The sequence below is a fragment of the Pleurodeles waltl genome, chromosome 7 (genome assembly GCF_031143425.1).
Source record: "Pleurodeles waltl isolate 20211129_DDA chromosome 7, aPleWal1.hap1.20221129, whole genome shotgun sequence".
Lineage (NCBI taxonomy): Eukaryota > Metazoa > Chordata > Amphibia > Caudata > Salamandridae > Pleurodeles > Pleurodeles waltl.
In genome coordinates, this window is record NC_090446.1 from 981903355 (window position 1) to 981913326 (window position 9972).

The 9972-nt window shown below is 41.8% G+C and overlaps 1 protein-coding gene across 3 annotated transcripts in view; it reads right to left on the reverse strand.

The window, feature by feature from the left end:
- The window catches only part of PDE6G (phosphodiesterase 6G), a 209350-nt gene extending 201451 nt beyond the window's left edge, over positions 1-7899 (reverse strand). The window contains exon 1 of one of the 3 annotated variants that reach the window (XM_069199783.1): positions 7703-7899. The gene's annotated coding sequence lies outside the window, so the exon portion shown is untranslated. Of the gene's footprint in view, positions 1-282; positions 394-7702 lie in introns of those variants that run through there. The other 2 variants (XM_069199782.1, XM_069199784.1) reach the window with 2 other exon arrangements.
- Between the last annotated feature and the right edge of the window lie 2073 nt (positions 7900-9972).

Below are 9972 nucleotides of genomic sequence, written 5' to 3' on the forward strand. Positions count from 1 at the left end.
CAGGTGGTCCCTTGCAGGCAGGGAGGTGTGACGGATTTAAATGTTTCCCATTTTAGGTAGGCACCAGAGTGGCTCTCTTTAGGGCGTAGACGCATCTATGAGGTAAGGACTGGGACACAAATGACATGGCACTAGATGAACTATAGTAAAGCACCATTTTCATGGATGATCTTAGGAAATTCAAACATAATTTACCATGTTTCTTTTTTAGGCATCAAGGAAAATATATGCGGATCGTAGCTTCTACGTTTAAAAAATAAAATAACAAAAAACATTTTTTACCTTTTGCGGGCAGATATTAAACTTAGAAAGCAGGCATAAATGAATACAGCCAAACACAGATGGATTCTCCCACACAGCACCTCCTGCAGCCTACATATGCGCCAGGTTGGTTTATTAAGAACCTGCTGAGGCAGCACCTCAGAATTGCTGGAAGCAGCTTAAGAGTGACGCTAGCGCTTCACCTTCTGCCGCCTGCTTCTGGAAGATACGTTAAGGCCTGCTCGGGTGCAAGGGGAGCAGCGAATGGGCTCACACATGCTGCCTACAATATACAACGCGCCTGCTACACGTAGAAAAGCCTGACTCATGTGATCCCATGTCTGGCGCCAGGCGTTCAGCAACTTTAGCTCACTCCACTGGGCATTTCGTTTTTGGATTTCCCATTAGAAATGAAGGAGTAAATGAGAAAGAGAACACTTACCAGAGTGCCAGCTGGTGCAAATTAAAAATCCTGGAGCGGCGGAACAAGCGTGCCGCGTTTTGCAAGGGACACTTGGCGAGCTCTCTTAGATCCATGGCAGAACTTAAATACTTGTTTCACAACAAGACAGATCAATGTTAAGCATAGTTATGCCACCAATATGCCCTTATTTGGCATATCACCCAGTGTAAATAGGGAAAAAACAGAATGATGAAAAGCCAAGCCAGCCAGGATTCAAACATGACATTTTCAAGTTGTACACAGATATCAGCCGCAGCTGCTCAACCCACTCTGATACCTCATTCCATTTACGAGAGGGGCTGTCCACATGTGTAAAGGGCTGTGGTAATCCATAGGTGGTATGCCTGCGGGTTTTACCATGCGAAATGCTGCTTTGTGGAAAGTGCATGTTATATAACATTATAATTCAAAATTCTGTTTTTTCAAACATGATGTTCTTGAAGCAACAGTTTTCTTCTGAGTGCAGTCAGAGCTTTGAAAAAGCCCGAAGATGTGACATCTAGCTATAAAATAAAATGAGTTCTTGTTGATGCCTGAGCAATCTTTAAATATCACAGGGCAGTAAAGCACTCACACAATAACAATCTAACAGACAAAACAAAGCTGAGTAGCTTGCTCTGTAGATTTCTGGATAAGCAGGCCCCCTTGCCCCCCAAAGTATAAATAAAGATCACTGTGATAAAACCTACCCTGGCACTCGGAGGCAGAGTTAAAATGTAGCTTACATGGGCAGACTTAAAAAGGCAACACTTGCATAGAAATATACACCTCCACGTTTAAATTCGTGTGCTGCTAAGTTCAACATCACATATGTTTCACATAAATTTGGTGGCAGGTATATCACTATGCCACGGAAGGTGTCTTTGCTCCAAAATAAGATGCAATGATGCAACGTTCCGTGTGTAAAATTCAGCCAATGAGGTTGCATCATGTGGTCCTGGTCTTCATGAAAAACGCCAGTGCTCGGGTTACTGGTTTGACTGTCTGCTATTTGTCAGGATTAGTTGGACTCATACACAGCGAGTTTGCTGCAGGACATGAGGAGGATGGAAAGTCTGGAGTACAGGGAGTTGGAAACCATGGGCGTCCTCAGACATTTTTTCAATAGGGCCATTATTTTAATGTCATCTATCATGAGGTAGCGTAACACCAGCCGCAGTGTTATGCTGCACTGTGAGCCTGCACACCAGGCTGTACCTAAATCCAAGTGGGGGCAAGCACCCCCCCCCCCCCGGTTTTTCCATACCTGTGGTTCTGCAACCTTTTCCCTGTTGTCCTCAGGCCCCTCTGCTTCTAATACTTAGCTCGCCACAGATATGTTGAAGGATGGGAGAGGATTCTCAGCAGGTCTGCATTTCTTGGAACCTGACACTCCATTTGATTAATATAGATTATCCAAAATTTCCAGCACAGGTTTGCTCCTGTGCCTTCTCCTTTAGTATGTCCCAGGTTGCACACCTTCATTTCTTCATGATTGGCTGATGTCTCTACATTACTGGATCTCAACTTGCAGTGATTAATTTGTACCAGTGTTTGCAACTATGGAGCCAGAGCTCTCCACATAACATAGTAAGATACCTCTTTTCCAGTTGGAAGGTGAAAGGACTTGATGATTCTAGTGTTTTTTATTTGGGATAATCAGTGTCCTAATCGTACATGCTGGGTAAAACTAGTGGCAACTGCCCAAGAACAAAATCAGGACAGGTGTAGTATGTGACAAATGAAGTACTTCATATTTGACTCTAGTTCTCACATGGAGTTGGGTGTCATCCGCATATTAGTTTAATACAAGGCCATGACTTAAGACTATACTTCTTATGAAGTGTGGCCCTTAGGAAGAATAGAAGTCTTCTCAATAGGTCAATGACTATGAAAAGTTGATTGGCCATTGGAGATCCCGAAGGAGCATGCCTTTTATTAGTACAGCAGATTCCTTGGGACCAGGGACCAAGAGTGTGTGGGAGGTCCCACTAGACCACAATCATTGTTGTATTTTACCTCCCAACTGGGGGAGAGGGGCCCAACTTTACTTCTTTGCATTGGGGTCCACTGCAACTTGCTATGCCACTGAGATACAAAAATGTAGCAAACAGTTCCCCTGCCCAATCCCAGCATGTTTGCAGATGTTCTCACTTTCTGCTATACACGCCTGCATTATTAAGGGTCAGAGACTGAGGGTACTTTATTGTAGCAAATTTCTACCATCTCTACCTTTAATGTTACATTTATTTTTAGGGGCGAGCGCAAAGCGCTCCGTCCCTCTTCTAATCTCTCTTTAGGGGGATTTTAACCATGCTCATGTTACGTCAGTCACTTTCATTGGTATGTGGGCTTGCCTTTTAAAATCCACTTGTTTTCATTCGTGAAATGCATGCATACGTCATGCCTTTTCTGGTGTTTAGCCCTCCTCGAGAGCACCGGTAAACTACTGGAGAGGCTCCATGTTCTCCGTATGGTTTCTGGACTACTTTTTCTCAGCACGATAGCAATAGTTTTTTCTTCTTCATTTAATGTGGCAAGAAAATTCCGGTTAGGAGTTTACAATGCTAATAGCTCTAACTCGACGTAATGGGAGACCCGATGCATTGCAAATGCTTGTCTTAGGTTGATTTTCATGGCAACATCTCTCATTGTAAAAGCAGAGTTCTCCTAACCTGCTAAAGGAGAACCTAAGTCAGAAAAGTATAGAGCTCAGAAGGCTGGCTGTCTCTGTATTAATGTGAAGGAGCCTGCTATGATGCTTTGGGGTGTATCTGGGAAAGTACGGAAACAATTTGAGGAACACTGCACATAGATCCGAAGAAAGGTTCCTAAAGGGAGAATAGTCTGCCGCATAACCACTAGGGCAACAGTCTGTTACCCCGAACAAGAGTCTGAGGCTTATGAAAGCTTTTTACATATATCAGAATTGGGAAATAAGAGCAAAATAAACATCTTGAAGTAAAATATATAGAGCTTTTAGAGCAATAAGCTTACTTACCATAAAACTCAAAGTGGGTACTTTAATGAGGTATTGTTTTTTAGAAAGGGTGCTGGGTTTATCAAATACTGTCTCAGTTGAATAGGTATGCACAACGTTTAGAAGGATGAAGAGGTTTCAGAACATACACACACAATCCCAATGACTGCTGAGGAGCCGAGTGAAAAACGACAGAACATATAGGTTCTACTGGATTCTAATAGGTGGGAAGTGGGCACGCCGGGGGACCTTATTTGTGGCAAGAGCCTAAAGGACCAGAGGAAGAAGCCACTGTTCTAAAATGCTTACACATCCAAGTAGTATTTCCCAGTACCTAAAAGTGAAAAGAACGAAGCAGAAGCAATGAGCAATTAATGTGAATGGTCTCATGACTAAAATAGGTTTACGTGATTTAAGTTTTTCAGAGCTACCCATGCCAAATGTTTACATCACAAAAAAGAAGGGTTAGATGGGTGTCAGAGTTCACATCCCCACTCCCAAGACGTCTCAAGCATCCTGCAGCACCCACTTACACGTTTTAGTGATTAGCGTATATTCTGCCACAAGGACATACGGTTTCTAAGTTTTATGACCTAGTTGATAGTATTGCAGTAAAGACACTTCTCCCAGAAAATCGACAGAAGATTTCTCCACCATCCCTTGCGTTCCCCTGCCTTTTTCGAAGGACGTGAAAAGAAACGTTCAAGATGGCAGAGCTGCCCGTCGCCCCACCGAGAGAAGGCTGTTCTGGCACCATTGGAAGAGGCATGAGCTGGTCAGCCAGTGTAGAGTGGCGAGCCAGCCACCATTTCTGGCAGCGTTTCTTCTGTGCAAGACTGCTATGTTGTCACTTCGAACAGAAAGTATTTAAAATACCCCTACCACGTTGGAAGAAAACTCCCAGCATGTCATGCCATTTTAATGTAGGTAGTAGAGTTGCGCCCTTGCTTGTGAATTATATTTCTAGTGCGCACATTCACAACCATGGCATGCTGCGCCTGCTGCCACGGAGAATAAACGTTTGAAACAGATCTCGCCACACTGATGCAAACTTCTTTGGGGCAAAATGCCGCACCTCCGAGGAAGGAACCTCCAGTTTTCAAGGTCTGTCTGCAAAAGCCATAAAAGACTGATTTAAGGTATGGCAGGCAGCCAAACTGCTTCTGTGGCTGAAAACACACTTCCAACACTGTCAGAGGGCAGTGAGACTCATCTCTTCTTGTTGTATTGAGGCGTTTTCTCCAGAAGCAGCTTTCATTGCTCCTGCAATAACGACCATGTAGACAATGTCTCAGTCTTTGCAGACCAGCCCTTTTGCAGCTGCCTTTCTGTGATCCCAAACCCCACCATTGTGACCCTCACCTTTCTCCTCGACTTTACCTTCTGTCACTCTGCTGCATGCCACAGACCACTTTCCCTATATTATAAGTAGGGCTTCCAGTTTTCCGTTTTTAATGATTTTTAAAGATAAATTCAGACAGAAAACTATTTATTTTGAAATACAGAAAAATATGGAAAATAGACCTTCGTTGGGTGATTTTTCCGACTCTCAGTCTCTACACCTACAGACCTGGCACTCATGATTGAGAGTAGAGGAGATGGAAAAAAAAGACAATACATTTCCTGAATAAGTTTAATTAACTGCACATCTACAGTTATTTATGCTGTTCTACAATGCAGATGTTTTCAGATAACTATTGCACTGTATACTGCTGAAACCTTTTGGACATTCAAATGCGAGCATATATCAGTTAGAAAATGTATACCATTGCAGCTTAATTTATACAGTAAACACAAAATAAAAATGGATAAGTACAGACAAAAATTAGCACAAAAAAAAATATGGATAAATATAGATTGACATGTTGAAAAAATAAATACCATAAAACCGGGAGCCCTAATTATAAATGTTTATAATGTGCTGGGAGTTTTCCCCCAGCATATAAGGGAAATTTGAAATGTTTTGTATGCAAGATCACACGGTTCACATGATGGTCTCTCACAAAATTACATAGTTGGAAATGGTGCCAATCCAGCCACCCTCCATTACGCAGATGAGACCATTTCCAGTGACATGCCTGGCACAATTACTGCTGTAAGTCTTCACAATAGCTTGGGCTCCAAAATTGGAAAAGTACCTTGTGCTACCCTCTTAGCACAATGGAATATGCAAAGGAGGGGAGAAAGGACATCTGAATATTTTTTAGTAAAGATCAGACAATCAACCTGCTCTTAATCATGCCTTAGTGACATGATTTTGTGTCTGTCTGATGGCCCTCCTAGTTCCCACTGTGACAGAAGATAAACTGGTGCACATGGCTTCTTTTTCCAGAATTGGCACCCGTCAACACAGCGCAAACATCTTCAGGGGAAGAAGCACAATCACAGCTTTCAGCTATCCTGAAACCATCTACATGACATGCCCTCCTGACTTGACGACTCGCCACAAACTCTAACACTGTGCCTTGCCCTTTTTTCCTGGTCCTCCAAGTCACTGTCTCATACCCCAGACAAATTATAATCTTCAAATATACTTTCAAATTGTGGGTACTTTTGTAGAACCCACATTGGAAATGCTCTTGAAGTGCTGGGAGTTTTCCCTCTGCAAGTCAGTAACACTTGGTGTTCTGTATGACACACCACTTTTTCAAACATAAAGTAGTAATCCTACATGAAAAAGAAAAAGAATCCATGAATAAATGTCAAAATCTAGAGTGTTTTTCCAGGGTCAATATTCAGAAGCAGGCCATGGAGAAATGGGTTCAAATACAAAGGATGATCGTAGGCTGAAACCTTACCCTGATTTTACTCCCCACGAAGACACCATCTAGGAGGAACATCCACACTAATATTTGAAAGGGAATTATTTGGACTGATAAAATAACTACACTCCGTGAATTTTTCTGCAGTCTAGTTAGAGTTCTAATAATTTTCTTTCTATAGACTTTCAAACCATCTGAAATTATGCTATCTTGCAGCAATGCATACAAACATATTTTTCTATTAAAAAATATGTGAACGTTACAAAATTCCCAAGAAAGATTTCCACAGAACAAAGTATTTTTAGCCCATTACGTTTAGAACATTCTGAAGAGTTCTAAAAGTAAATATTGATATTTGCTACTGTTGTTCATCGTGTTTCTAAACATTCTTAAATATGGAATATGAAGGGTTTATCGCTCAAGGAAATAGACGTGTATGTGCAGGGTCTATCTGCACATCTGTCTTAATCAAAGATGGCTAGCATCTTTTATTAATTAACATAGCTTATGTAGTAACAATTGAAAGTGCTGAAATCTGAGGAGTAGATGTTTTATTCAATTTAAAAAACAGAGTGCTACATAGATGACAAACGTGTGGCAATAAGTGCCTTCTCCCAGGGTATCTCAGTCAATGTGAATGCAAACCCCACAACTCAGCATCCTGAACCAAATGCCAGTAAGTGACTGATGATGAACTTTAACAAAAGACTTCTTGAACATAAGGTAGAGGAACAAAGGTATTGCAGCACTGAAAAGACAGATCTAAGCAGTGCATGTCAAGTTACTGGGAGTAGATCACTGACTTATCCCTAGCCCTATTGGCTAATCTCACCAAAGACTACCACCTTTATTGTAGTCTGGGAACTCTTTTGAAAGGAAGGTACACCCACAACAGATAGCACTTGAAAAACAGACTTGAGACAATAACCTTATTTCTAGGCATCACTTGTCAAGATTTGGATTAGGAAACTCAATAATTTTCTTTCAGTTGATTATCCCTTCAGATAACTTCAAATGGGACATAATAATGGCACTGGCACATCCACTCAGACTCTCACACAGCCACTCACAGACCCACTAACACCCTAATGCACCCACTCACAGACCTGCACAGACACTGCTGCACGCACTAAAACACTGATGCATGCACTCTTACTCAGGCACTGGCTGTTGGCCTACGACCAAAATCAGTGGTTGGCTTACAGATATTTTAGACGTAACTTTTAGTAAGAGATGGAAAAGGCAGTGGTTACCTACCGCTTTGAAAAGGTCTTCACTTGACCATTCGAAGAAGGCTGTCGGGAGCACTAGATAGCTCCCGGCATCTGCCTGTGCGGCTGTCTTCTGCTTGGTATGAACTAGTTTCAGAACATGACGGATTTATCCAGCTCCTTTGTTTAATAGGATTACACTTCTTCTGAAGCACTTAAGCTGGCTGTGCTCTCAACGACACAGATACTGCGGTATGAAGTTCTCCAGGGATGATACCAGAATGTCTTTGTAGATGAAGGGAACGAAAACAAATGATGGAATAAGGCGCTCAGGAAGGTCAAAGGGTTAACACAATTGTTTATATTACATCTGACAGCGGTCCCATCACAGTATAGAGACAAGCCTCTGCTACAGATAAGTATCAACAGATCCATTCAGCAAATCGAGTTAAGGACTCGATGGGGCTTTTTCGGGACTCACACTTTTGGAGGAAAGAATTCCAAGTGAAGCTACTCATTCCACCCTCTTTGACCAGCTTGAACGATTGTATTGTGGCAAAGTGCTCAATTTACAAAGTATCCTGGCGTACCTAAGTTGCACTTAGTGCTGGAGATCACCACTGAACGTCTAAATTACAATTCTGATGAAAAAGATACGTAACCTTTCCGGTGGCTACTCTACCTGCAGATTCTTCTCCTCATGACTCTCCGCATCCAGAAATTTTGCAACAGTTCTCATATGCATATATGTAACGTCACAGTTCCCAGACATCTATTCAGAACATCACTTCCTTGAAGATATGTCATGAAGCCCGATGTGGCACCACCTGTCATTTTGAAGTCAGTTCTTGTGCTGTTCTTGTGTCGGCTCTTAGCAGCGCAGACAAACTTGAAGTGAAATAATGTAGTGCACAAACCCCACTCCCAACTGCATTGTCAGCTCAATGGCCAGCTACTAAGGACAGGAAAGAACACCCTCTCTCTATGCCTGTCAAAGACCTGTTCACCTCCCACCTTCCAACCTTACCAAAACCTGAATGACTGAATTTTACACAATTCAGTTGGCGTTATGTATCCCATAAAAGTCTGACGTTTTTCCAAACATGGAAACCACATTTCTGACTTTAAAGCCAAGGCTTCATGAATCGGGCACAATGGTCTGTAAACACTGGATTAGTGAACTAGGATTCGCAATATGCATGAAATCTACATAAATATGTGCTACACAAGGTAATGTATTACATTTTTTGGATTAGTAAAACACCATAAGCCCCAGCCCTCAGTACATAAAACCAACTTCTTACACTTCTTTTAGTCTGAATAGAGCTATGAGAGGAACATATTTCTATGCAGATATGAGCAACACATTCAGTAGTACTAGTAGACACACAATCTGTGGTAGGTGAGCTCATTGTGTAAAATCAAAAATTACACTCATATTTAACCCTTTTGCTGCCAGGCCTTTTCCCCCTCAGGTGCCAGGCCTTTTTTTGGCTATTTGGGGCAGTTCGCGCTGAGGCTCTCATAACCTTTTGTCCGCATATGCTACCCACGCCAAATTTGTGTCCTTTTTTTCCAACATCCCAGCGATTCTAGAGGTACCCAGAGTTTGTGGGTGCCCCTGAAGGAGACCAAGAAATTAGCCAAAATACATCGAAAATTTCGTTTTTTAAATAAAATGGGGAAAAAAGGCTGCAGAAGAAGGCTTGGTTTTTTTCCCTGAAAATGGCATCAACAATTGTGGTGCTAAAATCACCATCTTCCCAGCTTTCAGGGACAGGCAGACCTGAATAAGAAAACTACATTTTTCAACACAATTTTGGCATTTTACTAGGACATTCCCCATTTTTACTATTTTTTGTGCTTTTAGCCTCCTTCCAGTTAGTGACAGAAATGGGTGTGAAACAAATGCTGGATCCCGGAAAGCTAAACAATTCTAAAAAGTAGACAAAATTCTGAATTCACCAAGGGGTCATTTGTGTAGATCCTATTAGGTTTTCCTACAGATAATAACAGCTGAAATAAAAGAAATATTGAAACTGAGGTGAAAATAACAGCCATTTTTCGCTGTAACTTTTTCCTGTGATGTCAGATTTTTTAAAGCAATATACCGTTACGTCTGCTGGGCCCTTCTGGTTGCAGGGATATGTAGGGCTTGTAGGTTTATCAAGAACCCTAGATACCCAGAGCCAATAAATGAGCTGCACCTTGCAATGGGTTTTCATTCTATACCAGGTATGCATCTATTCATTTGTTGAAATGTAAAGAGTGAAAAACAGGTATCAAGAAAACCTTTGTATTTCCAAAATGGGCACA